The sequence below is a fragment of the Hydra vulgaris genome, chromosome 11 (assembly GCF_038396675.1).
Source record: "Hydra vulgaris chromosome 11, alternate assembly HydraT2T_AEP".
Lineage (NCBI taxonomy): Eukaryota > Metazoa > Cnidaria > Hydrozoa > Anthoathecata > Hydridae > Hydra > Hydra vulgaris.
The window spans coordinates 13,756,127-13,779,354 of NC_088930.1; the positions used below are offsets into that span (position 1 = coordinate 13,756,127).

The window sequence follows — 23,228 nt, forward strand, 5'->3', positions numbered from 1 at the left end:
ATATACTATATATAAATAATATATATATTTATATTTATATATATAATTGTTATATAGTTTAAATAAATTATATATACATTTTTATATATAATAATTGTATTATATATATATATATATATATATATATATATATATATATATATATATATATATATATATATATATATATATATATATATATATATATAAATATAACATATATATATATACATGCTATATATAAATAATAACCATAAGCGAGACTAGGTTTTTTCAAACCGAGACGAGACTGAGACGAGAAGTTAGTACTTCTCGTGAGACCGAGAACGAGACAAAACGAGAAATTAAACAATTTTTGAAAACAAATTTATTAAATCCAAGTAAAAAAAAAAAATGTAAACATGGTTTTGACAAATAGACACAAATGACATTTGTCAAATGTAAACAACTTTTTCAAATATTAATTCAGAATTTTTTTGCCAAACTTTTCCAACAAGACAATGTTTTCTCTGATTAAGATAATTTCTTCTACTTTTTCTGGGTGTAAGTTGTGTCTGGATGATCGGACGACATTTCCACCTGAGCTAAAAACTCTCTCTGATTTAGTTGAACTTGCTGGAATAGCTAAAAAATGTCTAGCAAATGAAGAGAGTTCTGGCAATGTATTTGAATGCAATTTCCACCAATCAAGAATCGGAAAGTCTTTTTTGGCATCAGGGAGATATTCATTCTGACACATTTCGCTCAAAATAGGATTCAGTTCAGATGTTGGCTCTTGTGTTTCAAGTCTGACATTTAACTTGCGCTTCAGTTTTGAATTAGGGGACAAATCTGCTGGAAGGACTCTGGCAACAGGTTGGCACTCAACATTATCCTAAACCTGTGAGGCTAACCATTCTTTTGTTGTTTGAAATTTTTTGAAGAGCTTCAAGTGAAGTCCCTTTAAAGCAGGATTTAAGTAGCTTGCTGCAGCTCTCAATAAGTTTCCAGTGTGACAAAGAGGAAATCTTTTCTCAATGCAGCTTTTCAAGTTTTTTGCATACAAGACACCGTAGTCATTTTTTCCATCCGTCTCAAAAAATTGATCAAATTTGTCATGGATTAAATAAAGAGAATCGGCGACAGTGTTAATTGTTGGAATAGACTCAGCCGACCACGTTTCTGTAGCTTCTTTAAGTGGTGCCAAAATTTCTACTGCTCCCTCGAATAATTTCCACTGTGATGCAACTATAGTCTTTGAAGAAAAAATATCTTCATTTGCACATAAGCTGATAATTGCACTCTTTAGATGTAGGACAGCAGCCATGCAATCCAGTTCACTATTCCATCTTGTGTCATCAGATTGGCGTAACTGTCTAAAATAGATTCCTTGAGCGTCTGATTCTGATTCAAGCAACTCAGCTGCAACTGTTGACTGGTGAGTAAAAGAAGCTAAATCTTTGCATGTTTGCAACGCATCATCCATTCCAGCAGTCATTCCAAATGAGTCTCGAACTGCACATTGCAAAATATGATTATTGCACAAGTATTAGTCAAGGCGCTTTGACAATTTGACTGCAAGTTTCATGTTTCTTGCCTGGTCGTTCACACAGTACATTGGCAAATCAGCAGGCAAATTTAGTTAAATTTGCCTGCTGATTTGCCAATGTACTGCGTGAACGACCAGGCAAGAAACATGAAACTTGCAGTCAATTTTGCCAATGTACTGCGTGTAAAGGTAAATTTAGAAAGAATCCAGCTTTCCTTCAATTAAGATACCTGTGTGTCTGCCAGGAAACTGTTGGACATGGGTGTCCAATGATGTAGTCTCCAATTATCGTCAATAGCATGAAAAGTCCAAGAGATGTAGCTGTCCTGAGCTCTAGAAGTCCAAAGATCAGAAGTAAATGCAGCACTTTTTAGATTTGGCGCAATCTCCGTTATTATGCTCTTCATTCCAGCTTAAACTTCTCTTAACCGAATTGAAAGCTTTCTTGAATATCTTGTTCTGTGATGAAGGCTCAGTTTAGGGTCTGCAATGTCAAACATTTTCTTGAAACCTCTTTCTTCGACTGCTGAAAAGGATGCCAGATCAGTGCAAAAGTAATCCAGCATTGCAGAGTCAAACTCTTTTTGAATGGAATTGTCTTTGTCATATTTGGACTTTGTTTCAAGCATTTCGACCATGGTTCGTTGTTTCTTCTTAGGAGGAGAATTATAATTTTCATATATATATATATATATATATATATATATATATATATATATATATATATATATATATATATATATATATATATATATATATATATATATATATATATATATATACATTATAATTTTTAACATTTTTTAGTTGATTTAAGTATTAGTAACTTTACTTATGAAAAATTTATTTTTGTAACAAATTATACAAATATGCTTTTGTTTTTATTTTACAGATAAATCGAACAAGATTTTTCTTATTTGCAACTGACTGTAAGTATTGCTATATATTTGCTCAATACAGCAGTTAATATTATTATATTTTATAAAATAAGGTAGTAAATTATTTTAATTTAGTATTTTATGCAAAGTTTAGATTCATCCAAAAGTTATATATATATATCATGTAATAATCGTTTTGGTGTCTTAGAGTTATAATTTTGTAAAATTTACTACCCCCTCATTATGGGAGGGGTGAAATTTCATATAGTCATAACTTCCAAACACTAAAAGATTATAAAATAAAGCTTAAAACCTGTCGTTAAGTTTAATTTTCTATATTACGTAGACTGTATTAAAATATTATATTCATTTGTATTTGGTATATTTGTGTTCTCAGACTCCAATCACTGCCAGTTTTGCAAAACATTCTTACTTGACAAACTTATGCAAACTTAAGTTTTGAGTGTAAACAATACCCAAAAACATAAACTCATAAATTCCTGATAAATATAAAAAATCTATACAATTAATTCAAGATGACAGGAATTAATAAGTCAGTCATAGAGCACCACAAAAGAGCATTAAACTAAAAATTTCATGAGTGTCGTTTTCTGATGTCTCAAATCTGGCCAGAGCGAGCATTAAACCTTGGGCCTCTTAATTCTGAAGTAATGATTTTGCACAACTGCTTAACCATTAAGATAGGAGCATTAGAAAAAATAAAAATAATATATAACTATTCAAGTGACGTTAAAGGTATAAACATTAAATCTATTATTTTATATTATTACTTAGAATTCAATATTATTATCTATAGCTTGGACGCATATTTTCAAAGTTTGAATATATTTAAGTGTGCTATTTAATTATGTATAAAATTAAAAAACTGTGAAACGGTTTGAAACTTTTTACATGATATGCTTACATAAATGAGGCTAAGAATACTTAAATGTAATAATGTTAGTTTTTAAAAATGAAAAATTACAAAGACATGTTGATGAACATACGAAACAGCTACAAAAAGTAAAGATGAATATACAGTTTTTCAAAGAAGTTGATTTTCCTAAACAATTTATTTTTCTTATAAAAGTTTTTTTCTTTTCTTTTGAAAGAAGTTGATAAATATGTTATTGAAACACAATGTAGTTATATAATTATGTCATTACATTGTGCATTAGTAAAAATGAAAGAAATGTTTTATTTTTGTTACAGACATCCACTGATAACGACCTGATATAGTAAATTGAGGATTTCACAAAGCCATCTTTTTATCTTGCTAGTTGAGTAAGCGCGACCATTTTTTTGAAGTACTTAATTTCTAAATTGCTAAACAATATTTTATTAGGCCCGAGACTTCTAGAACTAAACCTTCTTTAAAATATTTACCAATGACTAAATTGTTTTGCAGTTTCTTTTGTGGAACTAAACTATTTTCAACAGAAGAAAATGCAATTTTCAAATTAATATTGAACCTTAAATCTTTTTATCTTTGTTACTATCTTGAGTAACATTGAAATAAGAGTAAAGGCAGTTTTCATTTTTATTGTAATTTTTTGTTGCTTCATATATTTTCTAGTGCTGTTACGGCTTAATAATAATTCAAATGTCGACGAACTCAACTAATGCTTTTTTTTAAAGTTGACTAAAATGGATTAATGCATTTTTGAAAACGACTAAGTCGACTAAAAGTCAATTTAGTCAAAGTACGCGAATGATTTATTTACTTGAAATAAATTGTAATAAAAATAATAAAGTAACTTATGTTTGCTTTCTATTTTTAATATCATATCACATAAATAATAATGTAAAAGAGAAGAGCCACTGACTGGAGAGAAGGGATAAGAAGAAAGAAAAAAAGAAAGAAGGGCCACTGATTGTATAGATTAATTAAATTTAGATTTTGGAGCTTCACAACATAATTTTGGCCCCAGTAGTCAGAGCCAGCCCGGAGCGGCCCTGTATGAAGTATTTATGAATCATTATGAATATGAAATTTATAAATCATTATAAATATGAAAATCACAAGCATTGAGTGAACAAAAGAAAAAAAAAATGAAATAAAAAATGGTATAAATAATGCTAACATGCTATGATTTAGATAAAACTTTAGGAAAGTAAACGAAAAACTAGATATGGAGTTGTCCGTAACTTGCTGACGACCCCTAACAGTTATAATAGTACATTCTATTGTAACTAAAGTAACAACCAAAAATTAAAGATTGAAAAGTTAAATCGAATGAAAAGATATAAGGAATTTTAAGTTTTTATTCGACCAAATTGACTTTAAGTCGATTAACCGGAAGTTCTTAATCGATTAAATTGAATATTCGATTTTTCAAGGTCGAATAATTTCGATTTTTAGTCGATAACAACACTAATATTTTCTCATTGTTATTGAAATCAATGTATATATATATATATATATATATATATATATATATATATATATATATATATATATATATATATATATATATATATATATATATATATATATATATATATAATAATCATAATAACAATAATAATAATAATAATACAGTGTGTCATTATTTAACCTAGTTAGTGCATATCCCAATCGTGGACGGTTTTTACGCTTTAGGGTTTACCAGCGCAATAATGTGATACCGAAGGTGTGTAAACTCTTGGCAGATCAATGATACTTGCGGTGCTACAATTCTACTCAGAATTGTGAAAAAAACTACAATATATGAAAAATACCAACCACTAATAGTACAGAGAATTGGTGTATAAATAATATTACCCCACCAAAACCTGTCATTAAAACCCCAAAATTTTTGCATTAGGTACTACTAAAAAAAAAAAAAGGTCCCTTCATTTGCAAAAGTGCGCCTAAATTTGGAAATGGACCCCTAAATTTGCTAGACCTTCCTCCACCACATACAATATGCATGCAATGATTTTCATTGATATACATATTGAGCCATATACGAAACCCTAACTCTAACCCTGACATGATTTCAGAAGCATTTTTGTAGTTTATCAAAAGAATGGTGACGTTATTTGTTAAAAATAAAATAAATCGATTTTTACAACTCAAGTAAGTATTTATCGTTTTAAAACAAATATCATTAAAGATCTTAGTTCTGAATTTTCTCTAAAATAAATTTTGTTTTTTTGTAAAACTCAATATATAGATAAAAAGTCTTAATAAAACTATTTGGAAGCAAATCCTAAAAACTAATTAGATGATCAAAATTTGCTTACATGAAGCTTTCTTCTACTTTAATACAAAAAATAAATAAATAAATTAAAAAAAATATATAGTAAAGAAATGTGCTGTAGTATAAAAACTCAAAAATAATACCAAATTTTGTAAACATAAAAAATTTTAAAAACTGCTTCTTTTTTGATAAAAATAATCTCTAAAGTTTAGAAAACATAAACAAAATTAATTAATAAAAACCATTATCTGACGAATCTTTTTGTGAATAGATATATGTATAAAATTAATATGGTTTGTTGTTTTACAGGTTAGACCAATGTATTACCCTTTAAAATAGTTAAATCTTGAAATAGTTTGTTTATGTTTAAATTCTCGAGAGATATGAAGGAAAATATTTTACGATACACACGTAGCTATTAACAGTTTGTTTGTCTTTAGATTCCCGGGGGATGTACAGCGAAGTTTTTTACGATGCTTACGCAACTATAGATGATTTGAAAAGTAAATTAGTGTATCCTCGTTTATCTAATTATGATGAAATAATCAGTATAATGGAAACATATAAATGTGCCTGGTATTGGAACTGTGGTGTTAGGGTCCGTGGTTGGATCATACCACCTCAGAGTGGAAATCACATATTTTACACCTCGTGCGATGATTTCTGTTTACTCTACCTAAGCGATAATAATGACCCCTCAAATGCTCGCCTCATAGTTTCTCAAAGCACGTTTACAGACCCCAATGACTGGTTTCGGTATTCATCTTCTTATTTACTGTATAAATTTATTTTTGTTTTTGTTATTCGTATTGGTAAAAAAAAAGAAGCTAAAGATAAGTTTTTTTGAAAACTGAAATTTTCGTTCAAGAATATTTTTGTTTTAAATAAACATGTGTTTAGTTATCCGTCCATGCAAACATCCAACTTAACGTATTTGAAAGAAAATTGTAGTTATTATATAGAAGCAGTAAATTTTAATTTAAATGGTCTCGGTTTTTTGTCTATGGCCGTAAAAATGCCGAATAATACTATGAATGGACCATTATCTAATGGCATGATGAGCTTTATGAGTAAGTTATGAAAAAATATTACACAACTGTTTTAAAATTAGATACGCTTAATATTTAATACAAATTTGAAAATATTCTATAAATTTAACAATACGAGTGTATACCAGAACGCACTAAGTTCATTGTTTTGAGATAATGGCAGTTTAATGAAGTTTTTTATTTTCATGCAATGGTGTATATTCCCATTGTGTATTTGAGAATGATCAATAACTTGGTATTATATAGAATGCAAGGTCTGGTGCGTTTTGGAAGTGATAAAGCATATAATAATGCGTGTTTATGTTGACTTAACTCAAAACCAACAAAAAATGACTTAGTTCATTCTGGCAGTATACCCTCGAATAAAATGTTAATAATCATATAAAAATATCAATAAAACAATAAAAACAGCTTGAAATACTAGAAACAAGTTTAAAAAAAGTGCTGTACTTGCTTTCGATACATATAAGACTTAATATTAATATAATAATTACAACATTTAAATAATACACAATAATTAAAATACAATAATTACAATACAATAATACAATAATTACAATACACTCAACATATTTTCTTATAGTACACCGACATAATGCATATATTTGGGTGACTCGTAAAACAAGACTTTAAAAAAAATATTTGCTCGTAACTCATAAATATGTCCTTTGTAATAAAAATTAAAAAGGAATTCTTTGCAAAATTTATTTTTAGAGATAACTCAAAAACCATTGATGGGGGTATCAATATTATGAAACTTTTTCTTTAAGTATGAAAATCTGGGTCTCAAAAAAAGCAAAACTTGAAAAACTTAATAAATGATGATTTATAAAAAACAATGAATAGATTAAACATTTATAGTATGTTAAGAAAATAGTTATTATGCAATAATAATTTATTTTAATAAAAAAAACAACATTTTTTTATATTCAAAATTTTTTTGATATTATCGAGACCCTCCAATGTTTAAAGTTCTTGAGTTATTCCTAAATAATAAATTCTAAAATAATATTATTTATAAAAAAAGTTTTTATCTTAAACACTTTTACACAATTTTGCTTCATTAAGACCAAGGTTGACTTTTAAAGGAAACTTTTTATTCTATGCTTAAGGATCTTGAACCCCTTTAAAAAAGGTTTTTTAAAGAAGTATGTGAAACTTTTCATTACTTAATTTATTATAAAAAATACGTTAACGTAAAGAAGCAAATAATTCTATAAAATGCTGTATATTACACACAAATACACGCACACGCACGTGCACACACACATGCATATATTTAAATATATATGCATTATTAGTAGTATTAGTAATTGCTGAAACTGTTGTAAGCCAGTGAGTGTGGTATTAACACGCAAATTAATACCTGCTTTAAAACTATTACCTGATTATGCGATAACCAACTCGCTTGGTAAGGTGTTCCATAAAATGATTGATCTGATAAATAAAAAATTTTCACGACACGCTTGCTGAGTGATTTCTCAGACATATTTTAAGCGGTTGTCACTCTTCGTTCTCTCGTTTGAGCTTGTTGAAAACTAGCTTTTTTATTGTTTTCAAATTGTTAAAACCGTTCAAGAATTTAAAAAGTTAAATCATGTCTAATTTTTGTCTCTTTTGTGTAAAAGTAGTCAAGTCGAGAGCTTTAAGACCATTCTCATACTTGATTTTCTTGAATTATAGTTTTAATCGAGTTGCACGATGTTGAATACTTTCTAATAAATCAGTTTCACTCTTTCGAATAGGTGATCAAACTGTTACAGAAAAGTCTTATAGTGGTCACACAAAAGAAAAAAAAAGTATTCTCAAGAGTCTAATATCTAACCAAATAAAGCATTTTCTAACCTGACCAACATTTGGCATTTTAATACACTCTTTTTTAGTTTCAGATTGCTTGAGAAGATTTATCAAAGATCACTTTCATATTCTGTTATATTTAACTTTTGTTCATTGATTTAAAAGGGTGATTTTTTATAATTCCGGCCAAAGTATGTACTTTACACCATATACGACTATTACATCATATATGACCAATACGACCATAAAACGACATTTTAAAATATTAAATTTCACAAGCCAGTCTTGAGTCCACTTAAAAGCTAAATTGAGATCTGATTTTAAGGAAAAGAGTTGATGCAAAGAAAAGCATTTCATTCAAAGTTTTAGTGTCACCTGCATACTGCTTGGTTACGTTTCTTAGAATTTCAGGCAAATAGTTAATAAATAGCACAAAAAAGAGTGGTCTAATACTGACCGATGGCACCTGCTAGTAATTTCTTTAATTATCTGTTAACTAATTACCTGTGGTACACTGCTGGTAATTTCTGTCCAAGGGAATACATTTTTGCCTATCACAAGTCTTTGTTTTCTTTCTTTTAAAAAGACTTAAATCTATTGTATTCAGAGATATTCCATAAGGTATTAGTTTAAGTAACAATCTTTCATGCGGAACAATAACAAAACCCTAGCAAAATCAAAAAAAACAACAAAACAACGTCAACAGATTTACCATTCCCTAAGGCGGTTGAAATAAAATGAAGTGTTTTAAGTACATTTGTTGAGCATGAAATAATTGACTATTTGTTTGAAATTATATAGAAAAGTTTCAAGTTTACATCTGATTATGCCTTCCATTATTTTACATGCAATTGAGGTGAGTGATACCGGTAGGTAGTATCACCTTTTGTGTACAGTGATATTTGTTGATCTGTTGTTGCACTGGCAGTATGCTGGTTTCAAACAATTCTTTTAAAGTGTACGCAAGTAAAATGGCAAAGACTAATGCATAATTCTTTAAAATAGATAAATGTAAATTATCCATATACACACACACACTATCTTGTTGAAAAATTTATTCTCTATCACCAAACCGCTCCATGGCTTGAGAAACTAGACAATTTTCTAGCACTTTGATGTATTGTCCTCTTAATTATGTGTATTCGACTTGTGCCGTACACAGTTATGGCTTCCCAAATTATGATCTTTGTTGGAAATTTCACAGTCTTCTTCAAGCAGTCAGTTTTAAACTCTTCTCCTGAATTTCTTCAAATTGTCAGGACTCTGTCATCTAAGAATACAATTGTGGACTCATCAGAAAAGACCATCTGAAAGAAAAGTGACTCAAAACAAAAATAGAATATTCGTCACTTGTGATATTCTCATGTTTAAAATCTTACTGAGTATAATTTTACATTTAAGTCAAAACATGCCAGTAAATTATTAATAAGAGTGTCTATATCCTTATATTGCTTAAATCTTCTTTTATCCAGGTTTCATGCTCCTAGATTCACTGATATTGCTGAGTCTTTATTCGATTTGTCAAACTGGATTTTTCTCTCGATCGATATGCCCTCTTCCCAACTTCTAAAAGGCGGTTATATACTGTCTGACGGCTTAAAAGTATACCTTCATCAGCTACCCATCAGTATTTCGTCACAATTTTCTTGTGGGGGGTTCTTCTATTCTTTATGGCCCTATTATGTATCTTTCAATCAAGTATTGGTGTAATAAAACGCTTTTGACCACACTTTCAAACTTTTGAAGGCCTAAAGTTTTTTCTTCATCAAACTTACAGTTTGTACAAACAATTTTCCAGCAATTTGCTAAAGTCCACTGTTTTCATGCAAAATCCTTATTTGGTTTTTTTTCCTTGGACTCAATCCTTTTACCTATGTTCAATTCGTCTCTAATAAAAAAGGTAAGCTCTGTAAATTTTCAACAAAACCTATATCTCTTTGTTTGAAACGAAAGTAGAACAGATTGGATACCATGCCAACTCACTGACTTGAAAACTAATTGAAAAGTCCGTTGCCATCTTAAAATGTCTTTCCATCGCATGTTGCCCTTTTGGGGACTTATCATTTTAGAAACCATTAACGACCTTAAAGTTGAAGGACAGGCTTTGTATAATTAATTCACAGGATCAATAATATAAAGTATATGCACATGATTTTTAAAATCACTCTTCAAACTTTTTTTATTTAACACTATGTTTCATGAGTTAAAATACATAAAAAGAAAACACAAAAACAAACACACACACACACATATATATTTATATACATTACATGAAGTCGAAAATGTCTTAACTACTGTAAATCTTCACACATTTGTGGAACTTGCTGATACTATTATAAAAAGAATTCTTTGGAAATGATTACTTATGTAATAATATAATTTATAAATATATTTGATATCTTTAATAGTTGTCAGGTCAAGTTTTAGCGTGCTCTGAATGGATTTAACATGTGGCAGGTTTAAAATACCACACTTTGTTACTCGTTGCAATGATATTTCCACGAATATTTCGTCTGAGTTTAAAGCTAATTTATAATTCACTATATAACATCCTTTGAGGTATAAAAATTGCCAGTGTTGAGACAGCTTTGAAATTTTGAAATTTGTCTACTTTTAGTTGAATCGTTTTTTAAGGTTTATTTGCATCACAGTGAACAGAGCTTTTAATGATTGATAATGAGCTATAGATTTACACATTCTTTAGACTTTATCTGAAACACTATGGATTGTGTCCACTTTTTGAACACAACTGTGGTCTAGTCTAGTTATGTATTCCTTCACATAACTTTTGTCAATTATCAGAAATTTCAATAAAGCTGTGCTCATTAAACGATTATTATTTTATGGAACACAAGCATCTGTCCACAATGTTATGCTAGTAGTTTTTGTCCTATCTTGAACTATTTTATAAAGTATAGCTAGGAGGGAGCTAGTAATTTCATTCTACCTTCTACCTGCCACTGCTAAATTTTAAAGCTTGAAATAATCTTATTTTTGGCCAACCGCTGGTTGGCCACATCTGGTTAAGTTAAACACTGCAAATTTACGCTTCAATTGAAATATAGACGTAGCAGATTAAGGGAAAGTTAATGGAAATTGAAGATCAAAAACTAATAGTTATTTTGAGTCACTGCCATTTACGCTGTTTTTGTCTAACTACTTTGGGACTCGACAAAATTGTTGTCTTCTAAATAAACACGGTGATGCTCTTCCTGTTTTTCTGTGATTACATTTCCTGACTGTTTAAATTCCTAAAGGTGAGTTTCCACTCATTTATTTTTTTACGGAAGGGGAAAGGGAGGGGAAAAATAATTTCGTGGGCATGCGTAGTATAAGTTTTAATTTGTCAGAAGGAAAACTACGCATGCTCACGTGATTGTTTTTCCCTTTCCTATCCCGTTGCCGTAGAATAATGGTTGAGAGGAAACTCACCTCAACATTTGTCATATAAGCCCTTTTTAGGTTTATGATATCTATTCCTTTACTCTTTATGGAATATATCTCCATACAGACATTGATTCTCTGTTTTAACCAACTTACTGTTAAGTGACCATTTTGTTAGAAGAATACTTTTGCGACACCCTCTTACTTTTATTTTTGCCCATAAGGAAATAAAAAACCTAAAAACTCAAAGTATATTTTATTTATTTGAGGTAAAAGAGTTTGTGAATACAACCATAGTTCGTTCAAAAGACAAATAACATAGACCACGTTGATTAAGTGGGCCGAGTCCGGACTTATTTTTCATGAGTACACTAAACTTGTCTGATCAATGCAATAGGTCGAGCTTATCTCGGGCTAGAATGGTTTAGTTTATTTGCAAAAACAGCTTTAACCAAGCTTATGAAGCTTTGTCAATTTTGCTGTTCAACAGACCTTAAGCTGTACAGCTTACGCTAGAAAATATTTGCATTTTAAAGCAATGTTGTTTTGCAATTGTTGTACTTCCAAAGTTGTTTTGTTATTGTTGTACTTCCAATGTTGTTTGCAGTTGTTGTCATTCCTTCAACTATTTGAAGCTTAAGACTAAATGTTTATTAAAAAAAGAACTTTTTATAATCAAAACACAAAGCTCAGAAAACAAATACAAAGACGAAATTAGAAATGTCTCAACGAAAATAAAAATCTAACCTTAGTTGCAGATATAAGAAGCAGGATAAGAAGCAGGATAAACATATTTATAAAAAGCTTCATATAATATATTGATAACATGTTCATTGGTTTCCATAAGCAAATGTGTTGTAAACGCATCTTGCTAATATTTCATACCAATTTTTTATTAACGTTTTGTACATACCATTATTGCTATTTTTAATTCAGATTTGATGCTTAGAATTTTCTTAAATATCTCAATAAACATCAAAAAAACATAAAATTTACAATAGAAAATAAACAAGAGAACTTAATTTCATTTTTAGATCTAGATTTTAATCTTATTGAAAAGTTTAATTTACTATTTACATCAGTTTATCACACAAAAAACCTATATGAGTTTTTTACAAATTTATTTTATTTTAGTGCCCCTCCTTTTATGAAATTGATCCTGTACGTTCTTTTGATTGATCGAACATATGAAGTTAACAATAACTGGCTTAGATTTGATAAAGACATTAAAATTCTATAGTTTAAAAAAAAAAATCAGTTTTTACAAAAAGTTATTGGAACCGAAATCAAAATAAATGTTGATAAAAAAATTATCTTAATAGTTATAAGCTTTGTTGATAATTCTAACATAAAATGTTTTAAACTCTTTTCATTGGACTTTACACAAATTTCACGTGTGTGAAATTTGTGTACAATCCGAAAGCTAAAATTAATAAAATTCTTTAAAAAATATCAAGTAAAAAGTATTGTCAAATCATTAAACTTATATTCACAACTAATAAATTACGAAACAGTTTTTACACAAAAGATCAACTTTTAAGCTGCTCAAATCTAATGTTGTCTAAAATTTCATAGTAATGCCTATAATGCCACTTACATAGGAGAAACCTCGAGACATTTGACAGCAAGAATAAATGAACAACTTATAACTAAAAAACAATCACATGTTTTTATGCATTAAAATTTATACGTTCATTGTAAACATAACTACGATGGTTTTAAGATTTTGGAAACTACTGAAAACAAGTTCAAAACAAAAGTGCTCTATATAATATAATAAAAATCTTTCTTTAAAAAAAAAACAACAATTCATTATATTCAATGCCGCGGCTAGAGGGTCGTCATTAGGGCTCCATTTTCTTGAAAATTTACTCAAAAAAAAAAAAAAAATGAAGAGCTAACTTTAGCTTATTTAGGGATCTTTTATTTTCCAAAAGGCCTTCTAAATTAGCTGGGTCCCCAATTGGGGGTATGGGGTAGCTTAGCCACGTATCTGATTATAATACAAATATATCAACCTAGTTTTCTTAATTATGATTACTATCAATTATTTTTGTTATTTATTTGTTTTTTACAGCCATAACTTGTATTATATTTTATTGTTTTCTAACAAGTTTTCGCCTGTTAATATTTCTCTGTTATATCATCAATTTTAAACTTTTTATATCAGAATTTTAATTTTAAATTAAATTTTTTTAAAATGTAGTAACTACGTAACATGTCAAGAGAATAAAATGTTCCTTTAATGCACTGGGTTGCTGAGCAACAACCAATTTAAAGTTATTGTTTTTAAAGAACGTGCATTTGAAAAAAAAAAAAATATTTTTTGAATACAAATCAAAAAACATTAGTTAAACCAAAACTTATTGTTTTTTTAAATGCGCGTTTTTTAAAAACAATAATTTTCAATTGTTGCTCTGCACAATAATTCGATGAAAAAGATATAAGCACAATAGTTCTATGAAAATTTCTTATGAAATAGTTACACATTTTTTGCTAATGTAACGTTCGAGGAGTGAATGTTCTCCAAACTTCCTCAATAAACTTTTCGAAGCACTAATCAAGTTTTATTAAATCAGAGTTTGCGCAATAATCAGACTATGGGGTTTAAGCCCAGAGTGTCATCATATTTCCTCCTCCCTTAAACAATGCGATAAACAAGTTTTAAAAATGTTTTGAAAAGTTTATTATTGTCATTATAAAAATACTAACGCTAAAAACTTTTTTATTTTTTAACTTTTCTATTAGTGAATTATTTCTTTTTGACTTATTCTAAATTTTTTTATAGCAATTAAATCAGTTCTCGTGCTTTACTCTTATTTTATACTAAATTTAACTTGCTGCAATATCTCATTGTACATATTATGCCACATTAAAACAAGTTTATTTACTAAAATATATAAAATAATTAAAGTATAAAATAACAAAAAATACGTTTTGTTAAACAATTTAATCTACTATAAACTCTCATTATAGAAAAAATGCTTGTAGTCTTATGTGTTTATTTTAAATATATATTAATGAATTGCATTTTAACCACCATTTTTTATTAATACCTTCTTGGTTTTATTTCATTTTAAACTTAGTTTAATAACTTTAGAGAAGTGTTATTCAACATCTTGCAATTCAACTACCATGGAAATGTGTACATTTGTTGATACTCAATATTCTATTTGCACATGTCAAAATGGTTTTCACATTATAAATGACCACTGTGAAGGTATTGTCCATTTATTTATAGTTTTGTTTTTTATGTAGCTTAAATTAATTTCTATGCTATTGTTATTTGGTTAAAAATGAGATCTATTAATTTTGTCGCAATGATAAATCAATTTTTTTTAAATATTAAACTTTTAAAAGTTTCTGTTTTAATCATATTAAATAATTTCGACATTTATGGTTAACAATTTTCTCTAGTTAAGGAGTAAAGGTTTCATGCTCCTAATTACATTCAGAACTAAAATTACATGCTCCATTTTACCCATGCGGACACCCATATCCCAAAATAAGTTGATCTTTGACTCTTTGACTCTTTTTTTCCACCTCCTTACCTTACTCGCAATAGTTCCTTTAGTACAATACTCTTACCCCTTACAGTACTCTCATCCCTTTAGTACAGTACTCGTATCCCTTAAGCGTTCACATAACTTACAGTATATAATTACAAAAAATTACTTAAAAATTTTTATTTTGAAATTTATCTTTACAAGAATCTTTTAACAACATAAACAACAACATATAACATTTTATCTTTAAACAACATAGGGCAAAAATTAAAAAATAACAGCAATAACCAAGTTTGCTCTAGTGTAATTTTATGTATGTATATATATATATATACATACATAAAATTACATTAGAGCAAATTTGGTCATTGCTGTTATATTTAAATATGTGAGTGGTGTTTTCCACTACTGTAAATTTAATTTATTCCTAAAATATATTACTAATTTTTCCAATTTACTTTTGCTTGCTTGTCCAATCGCACTTTTTTATGAAACTAATAACCTTCATTAAAAAATATATATTTTAAAGGAGATTTGTTTTTTTTGGGGTAATTTATTATAAATAGCTTTTGAAAAGGAAATCATAAATTTCTTAACAGGAAGTTATAAATGTCCTAACTACAGTAATGTTTCATTTATTTGTACAAATAAATGAAATATTTCTGTAGTTAAGACATTTATGACCTCCTGTAATTTAATTTTTGGTATAAATTGAATTTTTTTTGTACCTATACCAAATTTAAACCAAAAATTAAATCAGTCTAGTTTAATTTTTTGGAATAAATTTGTATAAACTTGATTATTCATTTAATAATGAGTCTTTCTTTATGAACCACTGTGTAAAACTAAAAAAAAATTGATAAATGATGTTCTCTTAATTTATTATTGCTCTGTTTTTACAAGAACATTCTAATTCAGCTCTCTAATTTAAAGAATATATTAAAAACTATTCGTAAATAGGCGCATGTTGAAATGAGTTAAGAGTGTTGAGCACTCTTAACTCATTTCAACATGCCGAATATAAATGAAAACTAATAGTTTCATTTACTCGTTGAGAAATATCCCTATGCTAGATGAAAAAACTATTTGTTTGATTTAAATAGTTGAACATTTAAAAAAAAAAATTTATTGGAAAGCACATTGTTTTCTTAAAAGCAAAAACAAAAACAGATGATGTAATTTGTATGTAAAAACCAATATGATGATAATTATGTAGTTAAAACAAAAAATTTATTTCAATGTTTGTTCAACATTGGAGGGAATTTCATTTTTGGAAGGTGCAATTTTTACCTTCTTTTTATTTTGAATCAAATTCTTAAAATCTAACAATTGAAAACGGCATAGTTCCTGGACATCATCAACAAACGAATGTTGAAACAAAGGCGTTCCAGCTGTAAACAGATAATGTCTGCAGTTGATCTATTTTTCAGAAAACGAAGGAACAAGTTTAATTTATTTTGTCTAATACTTTCCGAAATTTCCTGGATTCCAAATAGAGAACCCGCATAGTTCCTACTGTGTTTTGAAACATCCAAAAACAACTTTAGCGCACTTCTTACAATATTATCTAGCTTTTCATCAAGGCAGAATTATTTCCACATAGCTCCATACCATAAGTTAAAGTAGGGACTGCCAATGATTTTTATATATAGGAAATAGAATATTGAGTTTTGTTTTGATTTGAATATGTTTTTAATGGTTTTAAATAAATAACAGTGCGGTATTTGTTTAATTGCGCTTTCAATTTATTATACATAACGGTAAACATTGAACTTTTCAAACATATTTAAGTTAGTAAACGCTAATTTTGAATTTTTTTGGGTATGTACTATAACGGTAACATAGCCACACCAAAAGACCTTGGTGTAACTATGGACTCTTTTTAAAATTACAAAAATTATTTTTCAAATGCTGAACATGCAGCAAACATCCGAGCATATTTAATAATTAAGTATTTTAAAAGTTATGACCGACGTATTTTCGTGAAAGCTTTTATTACTTACATATGACCTTTTTTAGAATATTACTCTCCGGTCCGGTCACGACCCGTTTCACTAACAAACTAGCCAACTTAAATAAATTTTCATATTTTAACAGACGTTCGATACTTTTGAACTCCTCGAAAATTCGTTGTCTAAACCAAGAATTTTTTTTTACAAAATTCTGAACAACTTACACAGCAATCAAAAAAAAAAATCTTTTAGTTGTCTTAAAGTCGTCTTTCAAGATTAAAAAAAGCGTGATATGCAAAATATATGACTTACTTAAGGTTGCTTAAAATATTTTACTCTAGACAGATTAAAAACGTCTTATTTAAACGCCCTTAAGACGTTTTATTCAAAATATCTTTTAATCTTATTTTAGACGGGTTTTAGGTATTTTGTTTAGACAAAAATTAGCGTCTTAAAGACGTCTAAAAATGGTACCCTTTGTCCGTCGAAAAGACGTTTTACAGAATGCTGCTTCAATACGTCTTACTCAAGACAGCTTAAAGATTTATTAATTTATACTTTAAGAAAACTGTACATCATTAAATAATGATATAATTAAGTTGTTACTACCAATATTGACAGCATTAAAAACAACATAAAAATAACATAAACATGAATGAATATAAGCATAAAAATAACGTAAAGCGAACTCACAAACTAATGTTGCATTTTGTAGAAACATAATCAAAAAGAAATTTCTATATAACAATTTATACAACATTTGAAACTATATATACAATATAATCAATAAAAAATAATAATTTTAGGGTTGTCTTTTTCCGCGATGGAGCATTTTTACAAAACCGTCATATTTGCTGATTAATATCAGCATTTGAAACCTTTTAAAATCTTCTTTTTACAACTTCTAAAAATAAAATAAAATATACAAATACTTGTCAAACAATAGAATGTAACTTGCGAAATATTTTTCTTGAACAAAAATCTTGAAAATAATTTTAATTCAACATAGATTTTTAATTAGATATTAAAAAGTAATAATATATTAAACCTATTTTTTATTACCCTCTATTACATCATATAGTTTGGTTGATGATAAACCAATCTTTACACCAGAACTTTTTGAGTTAAACTGTTTCAATAGGGTATTTTTTTTTTTCAACTTTAATTTTGTTTTGTACAGTACAATGATCACACAGCAAGGTTAATAAAATACGTCATTTTATTGAGTTTATTCATTTTTTAAAAGACGCCAAAGCATTACATTTTTTTGAATTAAGTAGCCCGGTTTTTGACATTCATATTAAAACGTTGCATTTAGTTATTAATCTAAATTTAAATTTTAATTTGTTATTTGTCCGATGGTTTTAATAAATTTCAAACAAGTATTTTAGTTTTTAAAACCCCTTTAAATTAATTTTACAAAAATTTCAATGTAATAGTTATTTTAATGTTTTATAGAAGCCAGGAGGAGAGAGTTGCCTTAATTGGAACACTTTAGGAATACTTATTAACCAAGGATGGCTTAACCATGAAAACATTTATGATTTGATTAATGCAAACAGACAGCTATACTATACTTTTAACAATAATTTGACTTTAACCATAATTGACAGTTGGTTGCACTGTTATTGGAAATAAATTTGTTTTTGCAAAGCTACCATTTTGTTCCAATCAAGGCAACTGGTTAAATTGTAACACTTTGATTCCTTAATCAAAACAGGTTGTTCTTTTTAAAAAAAAACACCAGTAAAATCAACAAAAATTGATTTAAAATGATTTTTATCTTTACAGTGAAAATTTAAACAGTTTATTCAAAACTTATAATAGGATTAATATTACCCTGACAAACTGAATTTCTACAAACAAAAAATTGTATGAAAATGTCATGACTTTCTCTTATTTTATTGATTAAAAATCACAAAATAAAGTATTATTTTAAAGGTTTATGATTGTTATTAAGTATTATTAAATTGCGCTTGAACTATTTCTACAACCCTTTGATTTTATTACTGATTAGGTAAGGAAAAATATATAGATTCAATCAAGAAAACTTTGGACTATTTTGTTATATCACTGCAGTATCATGCTTGCAGCAACTTATAAGATAAGTTTGTATTGTTATTTTGCATTTTAAATCCCATCGAATTAAACACAAAAAACCGTATAACCTATAGCAGTATAGTTTACCATGTGCAATCAATATAGCGTGAACACAAAATTAGATCACCAAAAAAAAAAAAAAAAATGACGCAAAAAAACTTTAAATCAATGGTGCACATGCATTTTTTGAGGAATAAATTTTAAAATGTGTCAAAATGAAGAGAATAAGGCGTTTTACTAAAAAAATGCAATATATAGCCATAATTCATTTTTTCCCCAAAAATAAATGCAAATGTTCCAATTAAGGCGCTGTTCCAATTATGGCAACTCTCCCCTACTTTTTATTACACTATTAAATTTCAGTAGTTAAGTAATGTTTTTTTTTTTGCGCTATAAATTTTTGCTATTAAAATAATATAAAATTCAAAATTAATCCTAGGAAAAGTTTGCAAAATTTATAAAAAAAATACATATTCATGTAAATCTAATTACGTATAATATTTTTTGATAATTTAAATAAAATGGGTATATTGTAAACATTTTAAGTAATCTGTTGTTTTAAGTAATCTGTTGTTTTAAGTAATCTGTTGTTTTATTTAAAAAAGTAATAAGTAAACTTAATGATTTATATATTTAATATATTTACATAGTAATTTATGTACTTAATAATTTTGTATTTTTATTATACATTTTTATTACATATTTAATTAGGTATTTAATAACTTCATAATTTATGTATTTAATATATTTACGTAATAATTTACAAAGCATTTCGCATAGTAAAGTAATTTTTAAAAAACGTGATATAGATAAACTTTCTTTCTCAAACTTTCGTTTTCGTTTTTTTAAAGCTTAGGTTTTTTTTTTTTAAAGATTTTTTTTTTGATAGATAACACAGGTCAGCAGCATTTTTGGGGCCAAAGATATTTCAACGAATTTATGGTAACTTTTGGGTGCTGATTCTGAATATGTCATCAGTTTTGCCAGATTGGCTCAAGTTTTTGAGATTTTTTGTGAAATGTGTAAAAAAAAGACGTAATTTGCTACACGCGCATTAACTTTATTGATATTGTCATGAATACAATAAATTTAACAAAGTAAATGTTGATTTTAATTTATTTTAACTAGTTTTAGAAAGTAATCTTCAAAAATGAACAAGACATGAAAGATAGGAGACATTTAATCGCTGGAAAAGTTCTTTTTATATGATTTTCTTCTATGTGAGCTATTAGGGCAGTCACGCTGTAGATTCCAGCAGTAATCAGCCATCATATGTCTGTCCCATCTGCCTTGGTACCTTTCCTCCATCACCATAATATCCTGATGAAATCTCTCCCCTTGTTCTTCGCTAAAATCTCCAAGGTTTTTTGGAAATCTGTCCAAGTGACTGTGAAGATAATGCAATTTAATGCTCATGTGTACACCCAGATTTCTAAATCTCAACAGTATGTTTTGTACCAGTTCTTCATAATTGTCTGCCTTTTTATTTCCCAAGAAGTTCTTCACTACCAACACAAAACTACACCATGCAGCAGCTTCAATGTCATTCATTTCCTTAGGAAAATTTGAATCTTTAATGAGTTTCCGAGTTTGAGGACCATCAAAGATTCCTGCCTTCAATTTTTCGCTTCTAAGACCAGGGAAAAATTTGCAGATGTACATGAAGCAATTACCATCTTTGTCTAATGCCTTTACGAACTGCTTCATTAATCCTAACTTTATGTGAAGTGGTAGTAGAATGATTTTTCCCTGTCCACCAAAGGTTCGTTCACTATGTTTGATGCTCCTACTACCAAGGTGTCCCTTAGAGGCCAATTCAGTTTCTACCAGTGCTGATGTTTTGCTCTACTATCCCACATGCAGATGAAGCAAGGATACTTTGTGTATCCACTTTGCTGTCCAAGTAAAAAGTTGATCATTTTTAAATCAACACATATCAGCCACGAATGTTCATGGTAGCACAGTTTCTCCAAGACCATTTTGACATTTTTGTATTGTCCTGCAAGTTTAGTTGAGTAAGCTACTGGAAGAGATGCACACTGATTGCCACTGTTCAACAAAACAAATTTCAAACTCCTTTTAGAACTATCTATGAAAAGCCTCCAGTCTTCAGGACGATATACTTGTAAACCCATTTGCAGCATCAGGCCAGGAATATCCTTACAATATACAAGTAGGTCATCTTTGCAGAAAAATTGAAGCAGTGCTTCTTCTCTGGTCCTGTAGGATGTAATATTAGTTCCAGGCGTCAGACAATTTTTTTCACTTAGCCTTGAAGCTAAAAGTTCAGATGCACTTTTTGAGAGGTTGAGGTCTCTTATTAGATCGTTGAGCTCTCCTTGGGTAAACTGTGTAGGTGTTCTGAAACTTCCTTAATATTCTGGTTCACTTCCAGAACTAATGCTTAGCTCCATACCTTGCATTTCATCATCATCAGGTGGAAAAGGTCAGGTAACATGGCAAACACAGGTACAGGCACATCTTCACAATGAGGGACAGGCCTTCTTGCAGATTCCATGTTAGGATACTCCCATTTTTGTTTCTTATGTTTATTGAATCCTTGCACTTGCACTGCACAGAAATAACAGTCATCATGATGATTTTTTTGCTCTCTCCACACCATTGGAACACCAAACTTAAAGCTTTTTCTTTGTCCTTTGCTCCATTTTCGAAATAATTCGATACATGCTTTGCACACTATGTGTGGTGCCCAAGACTTGTCTTGGTTCCCAAGCATAACCCCAAAATAGGCCAAATACACTTTTTTTATGAAGTCTTTTATGTTTCTTCTATGTTTTTGCAGTGTATATTCACCACAAATGTAACAGAATGAGTCTGGATTGTTAAGACAACTTCTTCTTGATGAGTTCATGCTTTTCACTGGAAAACAGACAACAACATAAAGTTAGTGCAAAAATCAAGCTATGAACAAACTTTTAGAACACTAATCAACAAAAAACTATATTGAGAACTGCTCAGTTCAAGTACTAATCCCAAGAAATTAATGAGATAATGCGTCACATTTACCAACAAGTGCTATAAATAAGATACCAAAAATATCAAAAACTTGAGCCAATCTGGCAAAACTGATAGCATATTCAGAATCAGCACCCCAAAAATACCCCAAATTCATTAAAATATTTTGGACACCAGTAATTTTTTTTTTTTTGTTGACCTGTGTAATTTATCTTACAAATTTCCTTTTTATTTTCAGCGCATTTTGAAACGCCTAGAGTTGTCAAAACAAACTGCGTGATCTAGTTGTAAAAACAAAATATTTTATGCGTGGTCAGGAATGATATTTGATTGCACTTCTTTAATTTTTATTGGACATGTCCGGTGAAGCATTAGATTTTTACTCATGCTTTTTTTTATTCCCAAGTAAAATTCTCATATTAAAGTTTTACTCCTATGATGAGATTTTTACTCCCATAAAATACTTTGCGGCAAAATGTATTTTACAAATTTGATGTATTTTGACAATATTTTTTAACGTTTTAAAGGTTGTGGCTTATGAAAAGCAGTAAAGAAGTGATTCTATTTAATATGAACATTATTTAATATTTTTTGACAAAACCAATTGACAAAATGTTTGGCATTATTAATAAACAAAATATCTCTGTTGGACGACTTAATCTAACTTTTTGTTAAAACAAACTCATTGTTAAAACCCAGAGAACTTATATATATATATAAACATATATGAATCTATATATAAATAAACATATATGAAAAAACTATATAAACTGCTTCTTCAGGCCAGTCTATTTTATCAAACTGGCAATGAAGATGAACACAAGTCAGTTTTTTCTAAAATTCTCTAACCTCATGCACAACGAGATACACGAGGAAATTATTAGGCATTTAAAT

General features: G+C 28.6%; 1 long non-coding RNA gene across 1 annotated transcript in view; it reads left to right on the forward strand.

The window, feature by feature from the left end:
• Positions 1-23,228, forward strand: part of LOC105849414 (uncharacterized) — a 47,372-nt gene that overhangs the window by 10,154 nt on the left and 13,990 nt on the right. The window contains exons 2-5 of the long non-coding RNA XR_010641786.1: positions 2,400-2,436; positions 6,011-6,326; positions 6,471-6,640; positions 14,901-15,020. This is a non-coding gene — a long non-coding RNA (uncharacterized LOC105849414). The remainder of the gene's footprint in view (positions 1-2,399; positions 2,437-6,010; positions 6,327-6,470; positions 6,641-14,900; positions 15,021-23,228) is intronic.